We start from the raw sequence: 12,999 nt of genomic DNA, 5'->3' as shown, positions 1-12,999 counted from the left end.
TCCTGCTAGCACTCTCTCTTGCCCTCTCACTTGCTCTGATACAGCCTGCTGCCCATGTTTTGAGATACTCTATAGGAGACCCACATGGCAAAAACTCAAGACAGGCCTCTAGCCAACAGTTTATGAGGAAATAAATCTTTAGTCCAACAGCTTGTGAAAAACTGAATCCTTCCAAGAACCATATGAATGAACCTGGAAGCCAATGTTCTGCGGTAGAGCCTTCAGATGAGACTGCATCCCTGGCCAACACTTGATTGTAACCTTGTAAGAGAGCTTGAAGCAGAAGACCCAACTAAGCCATACCTGGATTCCAGAAAATGTATGTTTTAAGCAGCTATGTTTGGGGGTAATTTGTTATACCACATGAAAACTAATACACCTTCCAAGAGATAGCCACTATCCTAAATGTGTTATAATTCCTATGCATGTTTTTGTATAGATGCTACATTTATATGCATCATTGCCATGCATGCCTATACATGCACACATACATATATATAATACTATATATTATATATAGGGTTTCCTTTGATCACTATGCTTTCTACAGCAGTGTGTGTCTAAAAGTTTAATGTGTGTAGGAATTACCTGATAACCTTGTTAAAATGTGATTGTGAAGGTCCAGGGAGGCCCAGAGATTCTATATTTCTACAAAGCTTTAAAGTGTTGCTAATGTTGTTGATGCATGGACCACATATTTAGTAACAAGGATCCAGAGGCTAGCTGTGCATCTCTCTCTTTACAAAAATTGTTTTAACTTGACATTTTAATTTATTCTGGATACCAGTAAAAGAACTCAAAATAGGCTTACCCAATGATGCAAAGTGATGGCTTTCAAAGAAGTTAAGGTGGGCCAAAACAAAAACAGTGTAGGGAAAGATTTCATTCAGTGTTATTTACCTAAAAAGAAATCTGTCCACACTCAAGTTTATTCATTTAAAACAAACTTTAATGTCTAAGTTGAAGGAATGCTGGCAAATATATGTGTAGAATTTAGGATAAAAGTCAGATATTAGTGGATATCGCTTTTTGGGTGAAGAACTTTGGAGTAAATATCAGTGTTGATAAAATTCCCTGGGCAAAACAAAACAAAACAAAAAACTAAAAAGAGTGAAGAACAGATGCTTTCTTTTTTCTCCATCTTTTTCCTTCCAACTACAGGGCAAAATAAGAGAAAACTAATGATTAGACAACATTAACCTGCACCAGGGACTTTCTCAATCTAAGAAAATAGTCTTATGTATGTGCATACTATATCTCAATAAGGGGAAAAGAAAATACATTTTCTGTTTGTAATTTGGAATCCTGTGTATCTGATGGCTTCAACCCCTGATCACACCTGCCTTGTCTCTGTTGCCCCAAACCACAAACACTTGCCTCTCCCTCCTTCCTTCTCTCCTCCTCCTCTCTTTCTTTCTTTCTTTCTTTCTTTCTTTCTTTCTTTCTTTCTTTCTTTCTTTCTTTCTTTCTTTCTTTCTTTTTTTTTAGAAAGGCCATTCTGGAATTTAAACAAAGCTGTGCACAGTTTCCACTTCTGACCGAGTGACAGGTACTGGATTTACCCTCTCACTTGAAACAACCAAAAACCAGGACAAAATATACAAACTGCACCTGACTTGGTTTCCTGAACTCTCAGATTTATGTCCTCAACTCAGGGAGTCTGCCAGGCTCTACCTCAGCTTCCCTTCCCCACGCCCTATCCTGGAAACTTTCCGAAGGCAACAAGTTGGGCCAAATCTTCCACCTTAAGACACTGGAAAAAGAAGAGCAAATTCGATCTAAGGCAAGTCAGGAGGAAATAATAAAGATCAGAGTGGAAATTAATGGGAGAGAGAATAGAAAAACAAAAGAGAAAAATCGGTGAAACCAAAAACTTTCTTTTGTTAACAAAATTGACAAACTTTTATTTTTTTAAAATTTATTTATTTATTTATTTATGGTAGAGAGAAAGAGAGAGAGAGAGAGAGAGAGAGGCAGAGACACAGGAGGAGGGAGAAGCAGGATCCATGCCGGGAGCCCGACATGGGACTCGATCCCGGGACTCCAGGATCATGCCCTGGGCCAAAGGCAGGCGCCAAACCGCTGAGCCACCCAGGGATCCCCCAAATTGACAAACTTTTAGTTAGATTGACCAAGAAAAAAAAGAGAGAAGATTCAAATTTCTAGAATTAGAAATGACCTTACATAAATATAAAGGAATTCTGTGGACAATTATATGCCAACAAATTAGACAGATGAAATAGGCACATTCCTAGAGAAACACAAATTACTGAAACTGATTCCAGAAGAAAAAATAATATGAATAGATCTACTATAAGAGACTGAATTAGAAATTTTTTTTAAAAAATCTGCCCACAAAGGAAAAAAGCCAGGTTCAGATGGCTTATCATTGAATTACAACATTCAAAGGATTAATACTAACTTCACAAACTCAGAACCATTCTCAATTCATTCTGAGGCCTGATATCACCCTGATTACCCTAATACCAAAACCAAAGACATCACAAGAAAACTAGAGATCATTATCTGTTACAAATATGAGTACAAAAACGTACATCAAAATAGTAGCAAACTGAATCTAAAAACATATAAAAAGAATTATGCACCATGAAAAGTGGTATTTATCCTAAGAATAAAAGACTGGTTTAATATCTAAAAATCAATTAATGTAATACATCATAGCAATCGAATACAAAACAGAATCACATGATCATCTCAATAGATGCAAAAAAAGAATTTGACAAAATCCAACACCCTTTCATGACAAAAGCACTCAACAAACTAGGAATAGGAGGGAACTTCCTCAACAAAGAACATATACAAAAGACCCACAGCTAACAACATACCTAATGGTGAAAGAGAAGATGATTTACCCTTAAAATTAGGAACAGAATAAAAATGTCTACGGCTCAACATTTTACTGGAGTTCTAGCCAGGGAACTTAGGCAAGAAAAAGGAAATAGGAGACATCCAGAATGGAGAGGAAAGAAGTAAAATTATCTCTATTTTTGGATAACATGATCTTGTATGTAGAAAATTTTAAGGAATACACACACACATAAATCCAACTATTACAGCTAATAAAAAAGTTCAGCAAGGTTGTAGGATACAAGATTAATATACAATAATCAACGGTATGTCTATATATTTGCAATGAACAATCCCAAAATGAGATTAAGAAAACAATTCCAGGGGCACCTGGGTGGCTCAATCAATTAAGCATCTGACATCAGCTCAGGTCATGATCTCAGAGTCCTGGGATGGAGCCCCACATCCATCGGGGCTCCATGCTCAGTGGGGAATCTGTTTATCCCTCTCCCTCTGTCCTCCCCTGCTCGTGCTCTCTGTTCCTCTGTCTCATTAAATAAAATCTTTGAAAAAAGAAAACAATTCCATTTACAGTAGCATCAGAAAGAATAAAATACTTAGCAATAAAGTTAAGAAAAGGAGCACAAAGCTTATATACTGTGAAAACTTTAACACACTGTTGAAAGAAATTAATGATCTCAGTAAGTGGAAACACATCTCATGCTCATGGACTGAAAGATTTAATATGGTTAAAGTGGCAATACTTCTCAGATTGGGATATAATACAGTCCCTATAATAATCTCAGCTGGCTTCTCTTTAGAAATTGGCAAGCAGATTCTAAAATTCATATGGAATTGCATGTGACCTAGAATAGCCAAAACAATCTTGAAAAAGAAGAACAAAGTAGGAGGATTCACACTTCCCAGTTTCAAAATTTACTACAAAGCAATGACAATCAAGACAGTGTGGTACTGGCATGAAGATAGACATATAAATCAATAGAATAAAATGGAGAATCCAGAAATAAAACCATGTGTCTATAGTCAACTGATTTTTGACAAGAGTGCCAAGATCATTCAATGGTGAAAGAATAGTCTTTTCAAAAATAGTGCTGACAGCTGGATAACCACATGTAAAAGAATGAAGTTGGACCATGTCCCACACCATATGCAAACATCAATTCAAAATGGATTTTAAAACCTAAATATAAGAGCTAAAACTATAAAACTCTTACAAGAAAACATAGGGGTAAATCTTCATGACCTCAGATTTGGCAAAGAATTTATTTAATTTTTAAAAATTTTTTAGAGAAGGAGAGAGAGATAGAAGATGGGGGAGAGAATCCTAAGCAGGCTCCACTCGCAGAGCTGAGCCAGACATGGGCTTGATCTTGTGACCCTGCAATCATAATCTGAGCCAAAACCAAGAGTCAGATGCCCAACTGACTGAGCCACCCAGATGCCCTGGCAAAGTGTTTTTATTTATTACACCAAAAGGGTAAGCAACAAAAGGCAAAAGTAAATTGGACCTCATCAAAATTAAATACTTTTGTGCTTCAAAGAATACTCATGAAAGTACAAAGATTACCTACAGAATGGAAAAAATATTTGCAAGTCATTAATCTTATAAGGGAGTTGTATCTAAACTATATATAGTATTCTTATAACTCAATAAAAATATAAATAACTCAATTTAAAAATGAGCAAAGGATATGAAGAGATATTTCCCCAGGGAAGATATACAAATGATCAATAAGCACATGAGAAGTCGCTCCCTAAAAAGAAGAAGAAGAAGAAGAAGAAGAAGAAGAAGAAGAAGAAGAAGAAGAAGAAGAAGAAGAAGAAGAAGAAAAAGAAAGAAAGAAAGAAAGAAAGAAAGAAAGAAAGAAAGAAAGCTCTCTGTCATCAGAGAAATGCAAATCATGCCACTTTATGCCCATTAGAATGGCAGTAATAAAAAAGTCAGGTAATAACAAATATTGGCAAGAATGGGGAAAAATCGGAACACTTGTACATTGTTGGTGGATATTTTAAATGATGCAGCCACTTTGAAAAACAGTCTGGTAGTTCCTGAAAAGTTTAAACAGAGTTACCATATGAACCAGTGATTCTCTTCCAAGGTATGTACATCAGAGAAAGGAAAATATATGTACACAAAATAGTTTGTACCTAGCAACATTATTCATAATAACCAAAAGGTGAAAACAGCCCTGATGTCCATCAGCTGAAAAACGTATAGATAAAATGTGCTATATCCATGCAATGGAACATGATTTGGTTGTATAAAGGAATGAAATATACACTGATGCATACTACAACATGGAAGAATCTTGAAAACATTATATCAAGTGAAAGAAGCCAGTTACAAAAGTCCACATAGTGTATGATACCACTTACTTGAAATGTCCAGAATAGGGAAATCTATAGACAGAAGGTAGATAAGGGGTTGCGTAGGGCTGGAGCAGAAAGGAATAGACAGCTAAAGAGTATGGGATTTCTTTATGAGGTGATGAACTTGTTCTAAATTTGGTGAAGTTTGGGATCCCTGAGTGGCGCAGCGGTTTGGCGCCTGCCTTTGGCCCAGGGCGCGATCCCGGAGATCCGGGATCGAATCCCACATCGGGTTCCCGGTGCATGGAGCCTGCTTCTCCCTCTGCCTGTGTCTCTGCCTCTCTCTCTCTCTCTCTGTGACTATCATAAATAAATAAAAATTAAAAAAAAATTTGGTGAAGTTTGCCCATATCTGCAAATATGCTAAAAAAAAAAAACCATTGAATTGTCCACTTTGAACAGGTGAATTGCATGGCATATGGATTGCATCTCAACAAAACCGTTAAAAAAATAAACTGAAGCATTCATAGGGCTCATCTTTGTTTTCTCTCTGGGATCACTATCATTTGTTGTCTAATATCTAGTGTCTTGAAACTGTTGCTTCATGTTGTCCTTTTTAAAAAATTTTTTGGCTGTTTCATGCAGGGGGGTAAATACAAATCCTTAGCCAGAAGTAGCAGTCTCCCTATTTTTTAATTGGGGAAACTGAGGCCAAGAGCAGCTGGCTGGCTTACCAAAGTTCATGCTAGTTAGTGACAGAGTCAGGTCCATAATCAAGATTTCCTGATATCTAATCCAAAGTTGAGACAGCATTGCTTCTTGTCTGTCCAGCTCCCAGGGCAACTCGACAGCAGAAGGTTAATTATCCAGTCATAGACAAAGCAAATGTCTGGGACTCGAAGATCCCTCAAAAGGCCAGATCAGTTCTCTGCTTTCCCCCTCGATCAGCAAGCATTTATTGCACACCTATGTGCAACGCATGTTTGGGAGACATTCCTGGGGACAGAGAAGCAGGTGCTATCATCTCTGGCAACAAGGGGCTCACCATCTATTTGGAGAAAAGGCAGTACACAAAACATCTCTGTGAATCAAGCGTGATAACCTGTAATATAATGAATGCCTCACTCAACTGAGCAGCCAAGACAATCAGGACGGGTCATGGTGTGTGGACTCTTCTCAAGAAAGGTCTCCAGAGGGAAGAAGAATTTGGGTTTCAAAGATAGGCAGCATGACCTGACTGGGTTGGGGGCACTGAAGCTAAGACATTGTCTCCACAAGGTGTTGTGTTAAAATGCACACAAGGCCTCAGAGGTTCCTTGGCTGTAAGAAAAGCCTGAGTCTTGGGGTAGGAAAGCACAAGGATATTGTGCTGGTCTGAGGACAGACCTGGGGGATTTGATGGAAGTCCTGTGATGAGTGGGATGACTAATAAGGCAGCTCCTTTGCCTAACTGCAAAATCAAATGTTCCCAGGGATATAGTTTTTTTTACAGGAAAACCAGTGTCTTCCTAGGTCATGAAAAGCTGGGCTGTCCACTTAAAGTTACAGGACAAATATTCCAGATGTTAGTCATTCAATCCTTCACTGGGCATGTGTTGAACACCTACTATATACAGGGAATTGTGCTAGTGGCTGGGGATTCACGGGTGCCTATGACTAGTGTTTGCCTTAGTTCATGGTCTAGGGAGGAAGACACTTGCATGATGACAGAGTTCCTTAGGGAAAGGCGCTCTCTTTCCTCACCTCTCTCCCCTTGTTAGTCAATAGATGTGGTTGAGTCCTTGCCCTTTGCAGTCCTGTCACCAGGGTCAGAGTGGGACAGGAGGAAGGACCCAAGGCCACACCAACTTGGGGAGGGCTCCCTTGAATGTCAGGCATGGCCAGGGCCACTCCCCAAAAACCAGTCTAGAGCTTTCCTTCACAGCCCAGCCCGGTCCAAAACTCACCACCTCCAGGCAGCCTTCTTTTCTGTGTCTACTCCCCCCACCACCCCCACAGCCTGTCCTGAATTACAGTGACGTGTGTGGACATTGTCTAGCTCCCTGTGAGCACCGGCCACTGGGGAGAAACATCCGGACCTTCAAGGTTGTAACAACCATGGTGTCTTTGCTCGGGTAGGCGTTTGGCAAACGTTTGTTGACGGACTCCCAAGAGCTTTGCAGTCACTGTCACGATCGACGGCATCTCTCTTCTACCCACCTAGGGCTTGACCGTCTGCAAAGGGCCTTATCCTCCTTCCTCTCTCTCTCTTTAGATCCTCTCCACAGCCTCCTAGTGAAGGACCGCAACCCCCAGGTGAGACCCTGCCTTGGCCCTGCACAAAGAGTGACTCGGCCCATCCCTGGTCTCCTAGTCCCAGTGTGTCACAGCCAGGCTGCACTGTGGGTGCTCAGCTGAGAGAAGTACCCATACAGGGGTGCCATCCCCTGCAAGAGCCCCAAGCCCTCAGGGAAAAGGTCCTCAAGCCCAGCACCTCCTGCTGTTCGTGGAAGCCATGGGAGGGGCGGGGGACCTACAGGAGTGCTGGTCTCTTGGGCCTAGACCTTGTCCCAGGAGGGTCACAGCACAGGCCCAGGACCTGGAGCCCAGCACCTGGCAGTGGGATGGATGGTCAGGTCTCCATACTCCCTGTCGAGCAGGATTTGCAGCCCGGCTGGGCCCTGGTCCTGGGTGAGTTGACACTGCCAAAGGCTCTTCTTCCCTCACAGGCTCACCGAGCTCACGGGGTTTAAAGCAAGGATAATGCCATAGCACCCTCCACTTGTGCAGGGCCTTGCCATTCACAGAGATACTTCTCCACCATCTCATTGATGCCTTGTTATAGGCATATTAGGTAGTGGGTTTTCCATAAAGTGTAAATTCACCTTCTTCATTCATTTTTTTCTCTCCCTTCTGGTTTTATAATTTAGAGAATTGTTCTCCTCCAACTCTACCAAAAAAAAAGCTTTAGCAGTACAAATGCCTGAGAGAAATACAAACAAATCCATGCATCTTGGTTGACAGTTAAGTCTGATAACACTCCAGTTGGCAATTACAGAGCAGAGATATATTCCCTGGTGAGCAAACAGTAGAGTTTCAGGGAAAATCTGTAATACTATGAGCATATTATGGAGTCAGAAACCCAACTTACCAAACAGATTCATAAGAGAGTGGTTATTCAGTTTGAAGGTATACTTTTTTAGAAGAGACTCATACAGTTATTGAATTTGAGCGAGTATGCATTAGTAGGTTCTAGCCCCCAGAGTTTTCAGATGGGAGTTTATAGAAAGTGACTTGCTCTATCCCACAGCTAATTAGTGGCCAAGCCTAGGACTTAGGCTCATTCTTTCTGAGCCCCAGACTCTTCATTTGAGCCTCCCTGGGATAGAAGGGTTTGCTTCCAGACTACTCATTAAACACTAAGTAGAAAGAAAGGAAAAGGAATGTCTTGAAGCTCAGGGGTGTGAAGCCATTGTACCTTGACAACCAATTAAAAACTCAGATAAAGTACCTCTGAAATGATTATATGCTGTAAAGCAGTCAATGGGGAAACAAGACTTGAATTCCTTAAAAGGGATTTACAGTAAAGATCTGGAAACTCATGTAACAGCAAATTCTGGAGGAGTGAACAGGAGGTGTCAGGGTGGAAAGCCAGGGTCCTGATCAGATTCCTTCTGGCTCTGGGACCCCGTACAAATCACTGATCCTTCCTCAGTCTGTTGCTCGTCTGAAGTGAAAAAATAATGCTAATATCTAAATTGTCCCCAAAGAGTCAACTAAGGTCATCTAGTCAGTCCCCATATCTGCTCCATTTTATCCTAAATATCTCTTGAGCCCTCATTTCTCCCTAGCCTTGCTGTCCTTCCTTTAGTTCACCTTTCTACCTGGTCTCCTTCAGGCCTTGTCTTTGTCATTCCACTCTCCACACTGCAGCCAAGGATCTTATAAAGCAGCAAAGCCAGTCACATCATGAATCTGCTTTAAACCCTTCAACAGCATCTTCTCCCTCTCGGGATAAAATCATAAGTCCTCACCCTGGTCCACACAGCCCTTCATGGCCTGGCACCTGCCTAACTCTCTAGACTTGTCTCACCCTGCTCTTCTCTCTTAAATTCTTGGCTCCAGCCATGATACACTAAGTGGCGGTTCCTTAGCAAGCCAGCGTCTCTCACCTCCAGGCTTTGTAGTGGCATTTCCCTCTAGCTTGAATGCTCAGCCCCTTCCAGCATGCTTCACCTCCCCCTAGCCCCCAAATCCTGCAGAAGTCTGGGTTCACATTGCCCGCTGGAGAAATCCTCCCTTGAACTGATCTCCTCTATGCTTCTTCTTTTTAGCCCTCCTCTCCTGATTAATACTGCCTTTTTCTCTGTCAGTCTGTCCCACTCGATTCTACAGGGCTGTCTTACTCATCAGTATGTTTCCAGTGGGGCCTGTTGAATGAATGATGAATGTTTAAATGCTTTGTAAATCGCAACTTGCTGCACAAGTGTTCAGTATTATGTAATATTGTCATGTTTGGGTTGGTTATTCAATATTGTTGGCCTCCTCACCCATTTGATAATAACGAATATCACATTTCAATTACATCATTCTGGTTCCTTCTTAAAGCCAATACTAATAAAGGCTACCACTTACGGAGTATTTAACCTGGGCTAGGTTCTGCGGTAAGATTGGAGACATGTGATCTCATTTATGCGTCATCATAGCAATTTTATGAGCTAGGTTCTATGATAAGCATCATCCCCATTTTTTGGGTGGAAGAACTAAGGCAGGCTCAAAGAGCTTAAATAACTTACACAACCTCAAATAGATCCAAACCTGAATTTTGGCATCTCCCAGTTCTCCCAACGTTTTCAGATAAGGACACTATTGGCAGTGAAAAGCAACCCATAAAAAAAAAGCAATCCATAGAATGGGAGACAGGGGAGAAAAAAATGGCAAGTCACATGTCTGATAAAGGATTAATACCCAACAACAAAACAACAAACAACCGATCTAAAAAATCAACAAAGTACTTGAATAGGCATTTCTCCAAAGAAGACATACAAATGACCAGTAGGCAAATGAAAAAAAAATGCTCAAATCACTCATCATCAAGAAAATGCAAATCAAAACCACAATGAGATGCCACCTCACACCCATTATGGTGGCTCTCATGAAAAGAAAGCAAGAGAAAATAACAAGTGTTGACAAGGCTATGGAAAAATTGGAGCCGTATGGATTGCTGGTAGGAATGGAAAATGGGGCAGCTGCTGTGAAGAACAATATGGTGGTTCCTCAGAAAAGCAAAGATTGGAATTGCCAGCCAGTCACCATATAATCCCACAGTTCTTCCTTTGGGTATAGATCCCAAGGAAGTGAAAGCAGAATCTGGAAGAGAGATTTGCATACTCATGCTTATAGCAGTATTATTTACAATAGTCAAAAGGTGGAAACAACCCAAAAGTCCATTGGCTGACGAACGAATAAGCAAGAAAGTGAGATGTATATACATACAGTGGAATATTACTCAGCCTTTCAAAGGAAAGAAATTCTGACATATGCCACAACATGAATGAACATTGATGACATTATACTGCGTGAAGTAAGCCAGCCACAAAAAGACAAATACTATATGATTCCACTTATTCGAAGTACCTAGGGTTGTTAGATTCATGGAGACAGATAGTAGAATAATGGTTGCCAGGAGCTGGAGTGGGGGGGGATGGAGAGTTGCTTTTCAATGGGTACAGAGGTTTAGTTTTGCAAGATGAAAAAAGTTCTGGAGGTGGATGGTGGTAATGGTTGCATCATGATGCAAAGGTACTTGCTACCACCAAACTGTACACTTGAAATGGTTAAAATGGTGAGTTTTATGTTTTGTATATTTTGCCACAATATATAAAAGATTTTAACCATTCCCAGGCCTGCCAGTTTTCAGGTAATTTCCATCTGATGAATGTTTGCTGTTTAACCTGCAGATAATCTGCCTTCGATTTGTTTTTCCTCTTAAGACCAGACTGCCCTCTGCCAGGACCTTCCGGACCTCCACATTGGCCAGTACCCCTGCGGAGGTCAGGGCCTCTCCTCAGGCCTTTAGCTCACTCTCCTGGGAAGAAAAGGCTTCTACTCTGAAGGCAGTCAGTACAGTCTACTTACACTGTTGGCAGATGGCCGTGGATCCCTTCTGTTCCTAGGAATCATACCAGGACTAACTGCCCTGTGCACTTTCCATCACTGGTAGCTAATCCCAACAGTGACATTGGGCATCATTATTAATAGGTGAAGGACACCCAAAGAGAGAGAGGAAGTGGCTTGGGCTGAGTCCTATAGCAAAGTTAGAACTCGGAGCTCCCGGCCTATAACCTCGCCTGGGCTTTGTCCCACACACCTGGCAGCCCCAGAGACTTGCTCCTTTTTGTACCCTGGGCAACCAACTCGGGCCAACCAAATGGGTCTGATTTGTCTTGCAGAGAAGTGAAGCAAAACCTTCCTTGAGATGATATCTTGCAATCTTTCTATTTCTACAGGTTGGCAGGAAACCAGAGACCACACTACTTGTTGAATGACCTTGAACATCTCATTGAAAGTCTGGAGCAAAACAAAACAAAGCAAAGCAAAACAAAACAAAACAACACCAAACCATCAACAGAGTCTCTGGATCCTCAGTTTTCCCTTCAGTAAAATGTAGACAAGCTTTATTGATACCAGGACGCCTGGGTGGCTCAGTGGTTGAGCGTCTGCTGGGGGCATGATCCCAGGGTCCTGGGATGGAGTCCTGTGTTGGGTTCCCCACAGGGACTTCTCCCTCTGCCTATGTCTCTGCCTCTCTGTGTCTGTCATGAATAAATAAATAAAATCTTTTTTTAAAAAAAAGAATCATTGATACCTATCCCTCAGAGAAACTGGAGATAGGCTAGGGAGAGAAGGATTGGGATGTACTTATCCAATCCATTCTGCATTATCCTTTACAACCAAACTTGGCTGAGCATCATAATCACACGGGTGGCCTTTAAAAATAGAAATTCCTGGGCCTTAACCAACCCTGCTTACTTGAATTTCTCCTCCTTCTTTTGCAGCCAGGTGGCCCCTAATGTGAAGGGAATCCCCCTCGAGTTGAGAAGTGAGGCAGTCTTTAACTTCTCTAGCTAAATCCTCTCTAGTTCAGCTTAAAGGCAACTTCTCTATGAGATGAAGAGTGATGCCGACTATCTCCTTTGAGCTGTCGCTTGGACTCACTGTTCCCCCAATTTTGGCACTTCTCACATACTGCCTGTTATTTTTATTTAACTATTTCAAAGCTTTGCCTCTTGTTTCCTCAGTTAGCTACTGGAGGATAAGAACTATGCCATCTCTTTCTATTATTGCCCACAAATGCCAGCTCCATCAGCACATAGTATATGTTCAATAAATATTTGTTGAATTGCAAACCTCGTAAGAAACCCGAAATAACTTCCAACTTATTTGGGGAGATGTTCTGTGTCCTTTGGAAGCTCTTTGCTCACATGGAAAGAACGTTAATCAAAGAGACAGGAGATCTAGCTTCCCATCCTGGCTGTGTCATGAATTCCCTCTATGACCCACGGCAGGTCATCAGCTTTCACTAGCCCTCAATTCCCTCATTTGTGAAGCCAGGGCTGAGCTGTAAAGTTTTTACACGTTTAGTTTTTAGCTCTGTGTTTGGGTTACTCTAGATAGCAAGGGGCAGCCTTTTTCATGGCAGTGTCTTTAACACCCATGGTGCCATTTTTTCTTCCCCTATAAGGGCTGCACAATTGTTGGGTCACCCCCCATTTATAAACTGAGAAACTCAAGTGAAGAGTAAGTGCTTTGGCCAAGCTTCCGTGCACAGCATGTGTGCAGGGTTGTACGGGACTGTCAGCTCTTTCCAATTTTAGTATA

Source organism: Canis aureus, chromosome X (assembly GCF_053574225.1).
Source record: "Canis aureus isolate CA01 chromosome X, VMU_Caureus_v.1.0, whole genome shotgun sequence".
In the NCBI taxonomy this organism is placed as follows: domain Eukaryota; kingdom Metazoa; phylum Chordata; class Mammalia; order Carnivora; family Canidae; genus Canis; species Canis aureus.
This window is presented reverse-complemented; position numbering follows the sequence as displayed.